Source organism: Mesocricetus auratus, unplaced genomic scaffold (assembly GCF_017639785.1).
Source record: "Mesocricetus auratus isolate SY011 unplaced genomic scaffold, BCM_Maur_2.0 Super-Scaffold_6730, whole genome shotgun sequence".
Taxonomy (NCBI): Eukaryota; Metazoa; Chordata; class Mammalia; order Rodentia; family Cricetidae; genus Mesocricetus; species Mesocricetus auratus.
In genome coordinates, this window is record NW_024429184.1 from 101,235,202 (window position 1) to 101,248,950 (window position 13,749).

General features: G+C 41.5%; 1 long non-coding RNA gene across 1 annotated transcript; it reads right to left on the reverse strand.

The window, feature by feature from the left end:
* Positions 1-705: 705 nt before the first annotated feature.
* LOC121138866 lies at positions 706-9,462 on the reverse strand. The gene is made up of 4 exons (XR_005875742.1): positions 9,328-9,462; positions 8,249-8,338; positions 4,963-5,131; positions 706-2,959 (listed from the first exon to the last, which is right to left on the reverse strand). It is a non-coding gene; the product is annotated as an uncharacterized LOC121138866 (long non-coding RNA).
* Between the last annotated feature and the right edge of the window lie 4,287 nt (positions 9,463-13,749).

Here is a 13,749-nt window from a genome sequence, read left to right on the forward strand (position 1 = left end):
TCACAGTAGCACACAAACCGTAGCGTACAAACAGCAGCAGCAGTAGCACATGAAAGTCTCTCAGCAGAGCGTTCCATGCACATTAGCGGGATCCAAAAATCCCCAGTTCACACCAGCCCAGGGATCTACCAAATGGTGTTTGTGGCCAGAAGTCCCGAGAAATGGGCAAAAGACCTGCATTGCAACCCCTCACCCCCCACACACACACACACACACACACACACACACACACACACACACAAGACGATACTGATTGCATCTCATCAGGTCAGGTTTGTGAACTCTGTTTGCCAAAAGTAAAGGTCATGAGCCCTGCCACCCAGAGGCAGAACTGAACTGACCCCTGGTGCCCCATCCGACACATCTAACTATCTCTTCCATGTAGTCCTTCCAGAGAGCTGCACCCTGCCTCTGAGAGCCCCTTGGTGCTCAGGGACTGCTGCCGGTGATAAGACTCCAGGCAGCTGCTGCCATCTCAGAGGTCAGGCAAGCACGGACTGAGGGTGCCAGGACACCTGCTTCTTGCAGGCAAAGATGAACAAATGACAACATGTGTTGCCTTGAATGTGAGTGGCCCAGGCAGCATGTGTTAGACCCCGGCAGATCTGTTTGCTTCATGAGCATGGGCCCTTCTTTTCATAACTGGAGCAGGGAACAGATGTTCCATCAAAAGACACATTTAAAATAAAGATAATTATGCAGTAAGAGGCTTAATTACATCAGTTTATTCAGGTCCACTTAATTGCCTGACAGCCCAAGTGCCTCCCACTTATTTGCGGCAGAGGCTCTCGTGTTTTGCTGGTTTATCAAATCCTTTGATGGCTCGAGGAAGATGTTATTGACTTAGCAATTCAGAAAATATCAATTCCTCTTATACAGCTGGTAGAGGAAAATATAAATATTTTTAACAAGCAATAAAGAATCATCATTTTCCTAGTGCTGGCTTATAGTGTCCTATAAATGATTGATAAGGGCAATGACTCACCAAGGTAAGACCCAAGTAGTTATTTCAGCTTTAGCTGTCTCTTGGTTGTATTTGCAGCCTTTCTGTCATATGAAAATCCTGGGGAGAAGGTGATAAGGTAATTTAAAGAGGCCTCTTGCCTTATGTGACAATCAAGCAATTGACCCCAAGAAAGTTGTTTTATGGTGCTATTTTCAACTCTCCTTAACTTTAAAGATATAGATTAGCTCTGTTCCACACTGACATCCTGTCTCTCTCTTTGTCCCCCTAAATTACCAGCCTTGTCAAAGCAATCACTTTACTTACTATTTCTAGTTTTCTTTGACTATTCCTTTTTTTCTACCAAAGCTTGCAAAGGAACCCCTGCTCACTTCGTTTCTCAAGGAAACAAACAAACAAAAACAAAAGAGGACACAATTTTTAAAAGCCTCAAACAAGGCAAATTCTGATTTTTTTTCACTACTCCGCATCCCATTCTGTGGTCAGAACACTTGTTAAGCTCTTACTGTGGATTCCAGGATTCCTCCTGGATTTACCCTGAAATCAGTAGGGATCCTAGCAGGAGGCATATGGCACATCCACAGGAACTGATTGAAAGGGAGACAATGAAGGGATGAACGCAGGCGCAGGATTCTCACGTCTGTTACAGCAGCACCATTCATAACAGAGAGGACATGAAATTAACCTAGGTATCTACAATGGATAGCAAAGATGTGCTGCATAAATACAATGGAATAAATAGCATGGATGAGCCTGGAGGACTCCATAAAAACTGAAATAAGCCAGACGCAGAAACACAGATCTGACTATCCTTACCTACCCATAGAAGTTTAAAAGGCTGACACCATGGAAGTATAGAACAGAATGGTTAGTTACCTGTGGCCGGAGATAGAGGAGATGGGGCGAGGATGTTTAATGGATACAGAACGCATGCTTGGAATGGAAAAATAGCTTCTAATAGCTATGTAGGACAACAGTTACTCGGGTTGACAATAGTCAATTGAATATTTCTAACCAGCTAGAGAGGGTCTTACAAATTTTCAACAGAGTCACAGAACTTCTGAGTTGATGAGTATGCCAGTTACCCTTATTTGATCTTTACATATTATGTAATCATTAAAACAGCACAGTGTATTCTACAAGTATATAGAGATATTACCAATCAACTAAAAATGCTTTAAATAGAGGAGAGAAATTTGAAGTAGAGTATAGGAAATGAAGAAGAAATGGTGAGTAAACCGGAACTAGAGGAAGGTGGGGACAACTCTGGGGGACAAGATATGGGAACCAGAGTCACCACCTGTCACAAGATGTGGATTTCTGGAAAACTTGGGCCAATACAGAAGGGAGGCAGCTAGGAGAATCGATACCATATCTTCCCTCTCTCTCCTCTGAGCTTCATCAGATCCTCCCACAGGCCACCTTTGACCAACTTTTGGAGACCAGGGAGTCATATATACTACTCATGTAAGTTAGTCTCCAAGGTTACTAAGCACCGCAGCGCTCCAAAAGGAAATGGGGGATACCTACAATATCATCACCTACTTGGTACCTTCTCTTGGTGCTTCTTCTATGATTATCTCCAAAGATCAATTCTCTGCCTGTCCTCCTCTTCTACCTTGGATTAGGTTATATAGTTCTCAGCTTCAGGTGCCACCTCGATATTAGTTTCCTTCCTTCTTTCCTTCCTTCCTTCTCTCTCTCTCTCTCTCTCTCTCTCTCTCTCTCTCTCTCTCTTTCTTTCATTCTAAGCCTCTTTTGCTTGACATGCCCATATTATGTAACTGTCTTGCCTTGAGATTGCATGTAGTCAAACTGAAACCAATTTTTCTCTGAGTTCAGTTCTCCCAGAATTCATCCAGTGACTTACTGTTCTCTTCCCAGAGTTAGGATGGAATGGTCATCTTCATTTCTTCAATTGTATCTAGACCACAGAGTTCGAAGTTCTGTGGATCCCAACTCTGAATTCTTTTCACCATCCCTTCTCTTCCGTCACTACAAGGGCAAACAAAAGACAGACCACACTGCCTTCTTGTGTGTGTGCTTTTGCTTCTATTATTTAACTGCTACACTGTGTCATCTATGTTGCTTCTGAATTTATCTTTCTAAAATAGTTTGCATTTTTAAAACTTCCAGGCAAATGTCTTAACATTAACTAAACAGTGCAGCTCCATAACTGAGGCTGGTTTCCATAACACATCCCATCAGGTCCAACTTCTATTTCTAGCCTAATATCCTATTATAGAACTGCTTAAAGTATCTTGTCAGTATGTATGTTTATAACTTAAAGAAGTGCTACTCTTAGCCTTCATCAGCGAAACTTCTTTTTGCAGTGAACCCCTGGGAGTACAGGAACACATGGCTGTTTAGTACACTGAGACTAAGAAGGGTTCAGTAATCAGTCCTAAACAGGACATTTATACCACTCCATCTAAGGCTCAGGGAACATTCCAGGAGAGAGGTGGAAAGAATGGAATAGCCTTGAAGGCAGAGAGAAAGGCTGCAAAATGTTGTCTATCTTTAGGTCATGATACGGCCAATGCAGTCCCAGCCTTCTAGCAGCTGCAGTTGCCTGCACTGGATCCATGCAAGAGCAGGCCTGTCGTCAACAGGCATTCATGGATCAGAGCAGGCCTGTCAACAGGCATTCATGGATCAGAGGTGGAGTCATGCTTATTCCTCCCTGACAAATTATTGGCTACTGGTAAATTCTAGGGGAGGGGTAGGTATTGTTTCTACCTATGTACCTACTAATGAGCCACCATATTTTAGTGTACAAAACCCAGAGTCACACAGGTGGCCTTGATTAAATTCAACGTGTCACACAACAAAATAAAAAGACAGGAATATGTGATTGGGGTGTGTTAGGAGTGGTAAATGGGGGTTGGGAGACTTAGGGTAGGGAATGATAGTAATTAAAATATAATTTGTGCACACAAGAAAACACCAAAGACAAATTTAATAGGTTACTTTAAAGCTTTTAAGTCATTCAAATTCATATTTCATACTTCTTTTCAGGGCTAGGGAAATAATGCAGTGGGTAAAAGAGCTTGTTCCATAAGTTGGGGACAAGAATTTGGACACCCAAGACTGATGTAAATACCAGGTGGGCATGGTAGCCTGTCTGTAATCCAAGCATGTGGGAAACAGAGATACTGGACCACCAGGACAAGCTGCCTGGTTAGACAAGCTGAATTGGTGAACAGTGAGTTCAGAAGATAGATCCTGCATCAAGACAAGGTGGTGAGAAATTGAAGGAAAAATCTGACCTCCACATGAGTACAAACAGTTGCATACACACCTCACACAAGATTACTCATATATTCAGGTGAACGCACACACACACACACACACACACACACACACACACACACACACATCTTCATTTTGTCACTTGACATTCTCTCTCTGTGTTCTCTGTTCCTTTAAGATACACTATTACAAGTATAGATGAAAGAAGTCACCCATGTAACAGACAGATTGATGGAATAGGTGTGCCTGTGATCTCACTTCTGCACCCTTGAAAAACAATTGCATCAGCAGCAGGGGCCACCAGTGCCAATAGAATTAGTCAGGCCAGGTTCCCTGTCCATACATGGGTCATCAGTCCAGTCCAAGTGATCAGTGACAGTACACATGCTTAGAAATGTAACCAAGGCCAATGGTGGAGGGAGCCTCACACTTCTCACTCCTGTAATCCTTGACATTCCCATGTGAGGCCTTATTGCATATGTCAAAACCTCCTTTCATAGTGATGATGGTGGACAAACATTTTTCCATTACTTTCTTTCTTCTCACATTTGTGATGGCTTCCACAACCCTTCTCATGCATTTCCATGTCTTTGGCTAACTGACCTTTTGATTCTTAGACCGTTACTCCAAGTTCATGACAAGCATACAGAGAACATTGCTCAAATACCTTCATTTCTGTAAGCATTCATCATCACTCACTCCAGAAGGAGGCTCATAGAACAATGTAACTGGTCCCACAGTATTACCTGTTGTTATATGCCTTGTAAACATTATAACTTTTCCAGACATCATTGACACTACAGTTTCTGTACAGAGCAATTCACTAGTCCCTCAGGTCTTCCCTCATGCCAATAAGGGGGTCCTGCAGAAGCTACAGACCACTTGAGAGTTCTTTTTAGGTTCCTCAGGTATCATCTGCAAGAGAGAGAAAAGATGGTGACAAGCTACAAGAAGACATCACAATGGAACAGGCTTTGTGCTGATGAGAAATCTCACTTAACACTGGGAGATAGTTCTGCCAGTACATGCCATTTTTAGGCAATTAAAGTTCAAAGAGCAATTTATTACAATTTGCTTAAACCCATGCAGATAAAATGGCAGAGTGAGAATTCATGTGAGTTTCTTTCAGATCAAAGCTTCTTTGTGTCCCTCCACAACATGTTGGTTTTAGCTGTTTACATGTGTGCAAACTCAGTTTTTTTCTGAAAATTAGTCATTTTCATTAATTCTTTGGAAAATTCAGTTAAACAATTTGATAATGTTTGTTCCCTAGCTCCTCCTAAATCACCCTCCTTTATCTATCTAATATTTAGTTGTTTTTTTTTTAAACCATGGAATCCAAGTTATGCTTCACATACACTCTGAGGTATGTGGCTATCCATTGGAGTATGGTCAGCATCCTAATGCCCACAACCTTAAGAAGAGGAGAGAGAGAGAGACAGACAGACAGACAGAGAGAGACAGAGAGACAGAGAGACAGAGACAGAGAGCAGAGAGACAGAGAGCAGAGAGACAGAGAGACAGAGAGACAGAGAGCAGAGAGACAGAGAGCAGAGAGACAGAGACAGAGAGACAGAGAGACAGAGAGAGAGACAGAGAGCAGAGAGAGACAGAGAGACAGAGAGACAGAGAGACAGAGAGCAGAGAGACAGAGAGACAGAGAGACAGAGAGACAGAGAGACAGAGAGATAGAGAGAGAGCGCGTTCCTCTCCTAGCAACTATTAGTTGCCCATAGCTCGCCAGCTAGTGGTGGGAATTCATCTCCCTTCTTCATGCTGGGACTTTGTTTGGCCTGAGCTTGCATGCTACCCAAACCATTTGAGTTCACATCTCCAGCTACCCTGTTGTGTCCAGAAAACACGTTTTCTGTAATCACTCATGACCCTGCATCTTACAGTCTGTTCTTTTCCCTTCTATATGATGCTTGAGCCCTTGTGGGGAGGGAAAGGTGTGGGGAAAGATGTCCTGCCTAGAGCTGAGCATTCTGCATTCTCGCTTTTCTTTTGTTTTTGAGATTATAATTACATCATTTCTCCCTTCCCTTTCCTCCCCCAGAGCTCCAATAAAACCCTCCTTGCTCTCTTTCATGCCCATGGCCTCTCCTTTAATGAATTGTTAGTGTGTGCACATATGTATATATACCTAAATGTAACCTGTTTAGTCTATATAATATTACTTATATGTATGTCTTCAAGGCTGACCCTGTGGTATTGTACAACCAAAGGTGTGCTCTTCCCTGGAGAAGAATAGTTCTCCCATTCTCAGCATTCCTTGGTTGCCTATATGGGCTTTCCTCTCTATTCACTATAGCATGTCTATTGCAGTTTTCCTTGTCCAGCTCATGTTTAGACAGCCATGCTGGTGAGAATTTATGGGTGTACCTTTTGACATTACTATGGAACATAGTCTCTCAGAAAACTTCCTGATCCTCTGGCTCTTACAATCTTTGTACCCCCTCTTCACAATTATCCCCGGAGCCTTAGGTGCAGGAGTTGTTTTGTAGACATATCCACTGGGATTGGGCTCCACAACTCTATTCTATAGTCTATTATTGCTTATACTTTGATGAGTTGTGAGTCTTTGTGTTAACCTCCATTGTCTACAAAAAGAAGTTTCTCTGATTAAGGATGAGAGACACACTAACCTACAAATATAATGATAAGTCATTAGGAGTGGTTTTAATATTACATCCATATAATGATAAGTCATTAGGAGTGGTTTTAATATTACATCCATATAACAGTAGTAGGTTCTCTTCTAAGGCCTATCTTTTGTCTCGCCAGAGACTCTTGACCCTACTAATACCACCAGATATTATAGGCTCCTTGTAGAGGGAGCCTTAAATCAAACCAGAAAGTGGTTGGTTACTATTGTGATATTCTTATCACTAATACATCAGTAGACATCTCATCAGGCTGGTGCTTATTGTAGGTCCTGAGGTTTGAAGATTAGTACGATCAATGATTATTTTTCTTCAGTAGCATGCATAGTACCTTCTAGCACTATGAAAGCTAGCCAAAGGGAATAAAGTTCCTAGGAGCATACAAGACCAGGCCTGTCAACAGACATTCATGGATCAGAAAGACATTGCCTTGTTCTATGACTCAGGATTGTGGTATCCTCAGCAATAGGGTCTTACCATCAAGTTCCTGAGGTGTTGGCAATAGATTATAATGCTTGAAGATTTATAGAACCTCACTGTTCAACAAGTCCAAAAGACATAACCAATTCCTGAGCTTTTCCTGAGTTAACCTTTGATGTCTAGTAGGGTCATTGTCAACTGGTTACAGAGTAAATCCATTTTAACTCTTTTAACTGTGTGTGTGTATGTATGGATCTTAGAAACCTTCCACAGTAGTAAGCTTCTACATGGCTTTTTCAAAAGGTGTTTGTGCTATTTATCCTTCCTGGTACTCCCTCCTCTACAGTGCCCTCCCTCTTTCATCCCATTTACCCCTTCCTCTTCCATTATTCTCCTCATCCCTTTACATTATGGTATCCTAGCTTTCCTCTCCTGAAGTTGCCCTCTCAGAGATCCTTACTAATTCCCTGGCCTCTCTGGGTATTCCAAATAAAACACATCTTTAAGATTTGAAGCTAATATCTGCAAATAAGAGAAAATGTGACATTTGTCTTTCTGTATCTGCATTATCTCATTCAGAATAATTTTTCCCAGTTCCATTCATTAAATGTAAACTTTAAAATTTAGGGTTTTTTCTAACATCTGCATAGTATTGCATTATATAAATGTGCCACAGGGTAAGAGAGGTGGCTCAGTGGTTAAGGGCACTTGTTGCTCTTGCAGAGGACCTGATTTTGGTTTCCCAGCATCCACATGGTAGTTTGTAATCATCTTTAACTCTATTTCCAGGGGATCAGAAGTCTTCTTCTGGTACCATCTTTGAGGGCACCAGGAATGCACATAGTATACATACATACTCATAAAACAAAAACTCATATTCATGAAACAAGAAAATAAATAAACCTACATAACATTTTTTAAAAAAGGTATCACATTTTCATTATCTGACCATCAAGTGAGGAGCATCCCGGTTCTCTTCATTTCTTGGCTGCAAACTCAATTTGTTTAAGGTTCAGGGTCATCTAATAGTGGAAAGAAGCTAAAAGAGAGGTAGGTTAGCAAAATGTGAGCTGAGAATGAATAGCCAACTGAGAACTCAAGTTACAAACACAGAAAACAAAGAAATAAGCAAACCTCTCAACTACCAACAGTTTCCAAATACTGTTGTAGTGTCTGACTACATGACAAAATGCAAGCTATTGGGACACCGGCATTGAGAGCTACTTATTTTAACCAGTTCTGTGTAATCTATACATGACTTCTTCAGAAAGTAAAGACACCCAATAGGCACTCACCCAATTAAATTTTAAAAAGTAACATCTGCTTTATTCCTCAAAGTGTTAGTCATTTTTCTTCTATAGAACTTTTCTATAACAACATAAGAAAACCTATTAAAGTTGTTGACTAAAACCCTCCCATTTTTATTCACCATTCCCACATTTTAGAATTTGGAGATGAGATAAGAGGCACCAAAGCCAGAGAGTCTGGTCTGATTCTTGTCATTACCCTTTAAAATCATCAGAGGCACTGTCTACAAGAGACTCTAAAGAGTGATCTGCTCAATAGGACAGAGCGGGTTTACCACTGAGATGCATTTCATTTAGCACCTATGAACTCTGTTTTAAATGAGTGCATTACACAGGAGGGCTCCAGTGCTACTCAGGAGTGCTCCATGAGTATTCCCCTGGGAACAATGGCTCCAGCAAGTTCCCCAGTCTCTATCCGTTCCCACAGCTAATGCATTAATCTAATTGGCCTCTAGGAACAACTCTGGCATGTAGTCTTCAAAATATAGAAAATGAAAGAGGATTGCTTCAACAAAGTCCTGACACAAAAACACTGTCAATTATTGTTAGTTCCCTAACAAGGATGATTCATAGATAATCTTTTTTTTTGTATAAAATTATAAAGTACCTCAGCCACTCATAAACACCTGGCCACAAACAATGGATAAAAACATTGTACCACTGTCCGAGGATGTGTTAGTCTTTGTGTTCTACTGTGTACATTTTGTGTGTACTCACTTACATTGGTTGTCTCTGGATGAAGTCTAATTTTGTTCTTAAAATAGCAAGTCCTGCTGGGTGGTGGTAGTGGTGGTGATGGTGGTGCATGCCTTTAATCCCAGCACTGGGGAGGCAGAGGCAGGAGGCAGGAGGTGTCTGATCTACAGAATGAGTTCCAGGACAGATAAAGCTGCACAGGGAAATCCTGTCTCAAAAATAAATAAATAAATAAATAAATAAATAAATAAATAAATAAAACACAGAAACAACAAAAAAAAGCAAGTCCTACTTAGTACAAAATTACCACATTTGTTATAGAGAAAAAAGTTTTATATTAAAATATAAAATTGTATCTATTAATATGTATATGTTTGTGATGCATGTATGTGATTGTGGGCACATGTGTGCCATGTCATACTTGTGGAGGCCAGAGGGCAATTTTAGGGAGTCTGTTCTTCTTCCATCTTGTTTGAGGCAAGGGCTTTCCTGTTGTTTCTGCAGTTGTTGAGCTCCTGCAATCGTCCAAGTGATCTCTGAGCTCTACCACCCATCTTACTATAGGCGTCCTGGGATTACAGATGCATATCACACATCTGGCTCTTTACACAGGTTTCAGGATTGACTAAAGTTGTCAAGCTTGCACAGAAAGCATTTTTACCTGAGAAGCCATGTTTGTGGTCCCAAGAAAGATTTCTAAAAAGATTTATTTTATCTTTTGTGCTGCTGTTGCTGCGTGGTGGTGGTGGTGGTGGTGATGGTGGTGGTGGTATGTTTGTATATGCATGTATGCCACATATGTGTGCGTACCCAAGGTTAGAAGGCAGCATGTCCCCTGGGGCTGGAGTTATAGACAATTGTGAGTCACCCAATGTGAATGTTGGGAGCCAGACCAGAGTCCTCTAGAAGAACAGTGGTCACCTCTAACCTCTGAGCCATATCTCGCCCCAGAAGAACATTTAAAGTCATTAAAGTGGTGACTTTAATCACGTGCTCATGCCACAGACTCTGCAAGCAAATGCTAATGGATTTTGGAAATCTCCCCAATGAAATTCAAGGCTTCATGTTCCTTCTCATTCTGTACCACACTAGCTACTCGTTTAAAGCCATGGAGGTTGACCATGTGTAATTAGAAATCACGAAACTGCTTTCTATATATTTAATGGAGTACACTTAACTCATTTTAAATTAAGCTCTGCATTATTTTGTCCAGATTTCTTCAAATAGTCTTTTGACAAACTCAGCCTGAATTTTAACAATAACTGCACAACTTTACAGCCCTGCTTTCAGGGTTACACACTGGGGTTTGTCTGTAAGTCAAACATCAGGGCCACTATTAGCAACTATTCCAGAGGTGTGTTGAAGCTCTGTGGATCTGTGGGTTTGGCTTTCTAAACCCTGAGATTGTTTCCTTCACCTTAAATGTATGCCTTCAGAAGCTCCACATGGGCCTGTCTGTTGTACTGGGTTTACTACTCACGTCTCGGAAGCCAGTTCAAGTTCAAAGGGATTGGCAGTAGAATAGACCTATTGACATGAGGAGCAACATGTTGTCCAGGCCTGGCATCCACCCGACATGTCGTTCTTGCTGCCTTCCCTCGACTTTCACATTGTCTGGGCTTCATTAGTAAAATATGTTCATTATAAGGAGTATAAATTCGTCTGGATCTTAAAATCCAAACTGATTTCCCACTTTTAATGCACGATTAGCTCAGCTACATTTAGTGTAATTATCGATCTACTGGCACTTGAGTGTCCCATGCTCATGCTTCTTACGCTTAACCCATTTGTTCCTTCTCCTTTTCCTCGTTTTCAGTCTCTTCTCAAGGGAATCCCACTTATTTTAGTATTCACTTGATCTTACACATTGAGTTTTTACATACTGTGTTAAATTTGTTCTTAAAAGTTGCTTTAGAGTTTATAGTATAAACTATTAAATTATTATCTATTTTAGTGAACTTCATGAAAACATTAAAGTAGAATAATACTTTCTGTGGTCCCACATTTGAGTCCTTGTCATTTTATATGTTACTCCTACATATATTACAAATGCATATTCATTATCAATATATTCAGTATTTTTGCTTAGATACTAAATTTTTTAATAAATCATGTATTTTTACACATTGTATATGTGTATTTCTATATACTGTATGAAATGGTAAAATATCTCCAAGATATATAATACTATGTAACATAAAGTAACAATATGTATCAAAATATATAAAGGGTTAATATATAGGTATATGCGTACAATATATGTTGTGTATATAATTTATAGATGTGTGTCCCCCAAGGACTCTCTGCAGATCTCCCTTGCTCTACCCACTCCAGGGCCCTCAGTAAAGACTCATGGAACTGATACAATGAGGGTTTGGAGCCTTGCTCCATTCCAGAGCTCCTGCTGTTTGAAATATGTTATACAACCACATGAAGCCATTAAAATTCATCCAACTCTTGCTCTTAAAACTTCAATGGACTCCCCTTCAGCCTTGGACTGCAGGCGAGAGCCATGGCAAGCTCTTCCTCTCTGAAATTTAGTGCATCTGAGTTTTGTCCTCTTCTGACCTGTCTTTAAAACAAGTATCCTGTAAGCTTTCAGCTGTCTCTGTTGTCAGAACTAGTGTGACTGACTCCTGACTTTTTCTTCAAAAACACCATACCACCCATATTATTCAGCTTTTCCACTTTTCAGTTGGATATTGCTATTTTGTTTGTGGATCAGAGCACAATTTCTGTGCCCTGCCAGAGTCAGGAGGCACCGCCTCAGTGTTCCTTCCAGCACACTCTATTCCTGTCACTTCCCACTGATGTCAGCTTTCATATTAAGCAGCACTCCCTCAAACTGTGGATTTTCACCTCTCTCTCATCTCCTCCAATTCCAGTTCCCCAATCTCATCACCCATGCGTAGCTGACCTCCTGCTGCACCAACAGATCTCCTCCTCTACCTTCCTTTCCTTCCACTCACCCCATCACCCCAGCCTCCAACACTAGCAGGCATTGTCTGGGATGTACCAAGCACACAGGCCAAGCCAGGGAAGCAGGTAGGCTAATTGCAGATCTTCACTTATCCCTCTTCTCCAAATCCGGTGCCAATCTCATCCCTAGCTCAGTAGCAGACTATCTGCTGTGGCCTCAACTCCCTCCCTGCTCCCATCCCCAGTGCAGCACACCGCTCTTCCCCTCCAACCTCCCCCCTCCCCCACTCATCACTTTATTCCAGTCCGCAACTGAGCAGGTATTCCCTGGGAACCCACACCTCCCCATCCATGGAAACAAGTATCCTAACTTGATTTCACCCCTTCCTCCTGTCCTCCAAACAATTCCCCAGTCGAACCCCAAGCATGTAGAGCCGATCACTCTTGTGGCCTCCCCCTTCCCGGCCCCATCTCTAGAAGATCACACAGATATTATCATCCAACTTTCCTCCCCACCCATCCTGTTATCCCAGCCCCCAACTCCAGCAGGCACTCTCTGGGAACCTGTCAGTCAAGCCTGCCAGAGAAGAGGATAGGCCAGGGAAGCAAGAAGGCAAGCTTCAGCTCTTCATTTTCTTCCTATTCTTTATATCCAGCCCCACCCCCACCCCAGCTCACGTCCAGCTCTGCAGCAGACTACCTGTTATGGCCTCTCCTCCTCTCTGCCCCTAGTCTCAGGAGACTAAGCAGAGCCTGGTGAAACACCCTGCTTTACTCCCTCCTGTGGATCTTCTCACCACCCTCCTCATTCCTAAGAGTCATTTTGCAATACCTAGAATAAGTGTTAACCAGAACTCCCAGTGACCACATTTATCAGGATCCCAGAAAAATTCCCTAGCCAGCAACATACAACCACCACATTCTGCTAAGAAGCAGAAAGAAACAGAGACCAAGGAACAAAACACCCACCCAACAAAGATGAGATAAGATATCAGCACCTAGAACTACAATCTTCCCAAATCCAGATACCTAGACGCCAGCATAAGCACAGTCAGTTACATCCAGGATAACATATCTATGCTAGAGCCCAGCAATGCTGCCACAGTGGGCCCTGAGTATGGCAATATAGTTAAGACAAAGACCTTACAATAGCCTTTAAGAATATGATAGCTGTCCTTAAGGAGGAAATGAATAAATCCCTTAGAGGAATCTATGAAAACACAAATAGTGGAAGGAAATGAAGAAAACAGTTCAAGACCTGAAAGTGGAAAAAGAATCAATAAAGAAAACTTGTGGGGACTTTTCCTTTTTTAAAAAACTTTATCTTATTATTGTTTTATTTCATTTTTCTTACTTTTTTATCCTAAATGTCCTTTGCGTATATATTATGGCTTCCAGTTTAGTGCTTTTATGGGAGTTCTGAGTGTTTGAACAAGCGCATCTCTATTTCTAGTGCCTTCTCTTGGGCTCCTTTCCTTCTGTTTGTTTTACCCTATTCTGATGTGTTAGTTTTGTTCTATGGTATTAT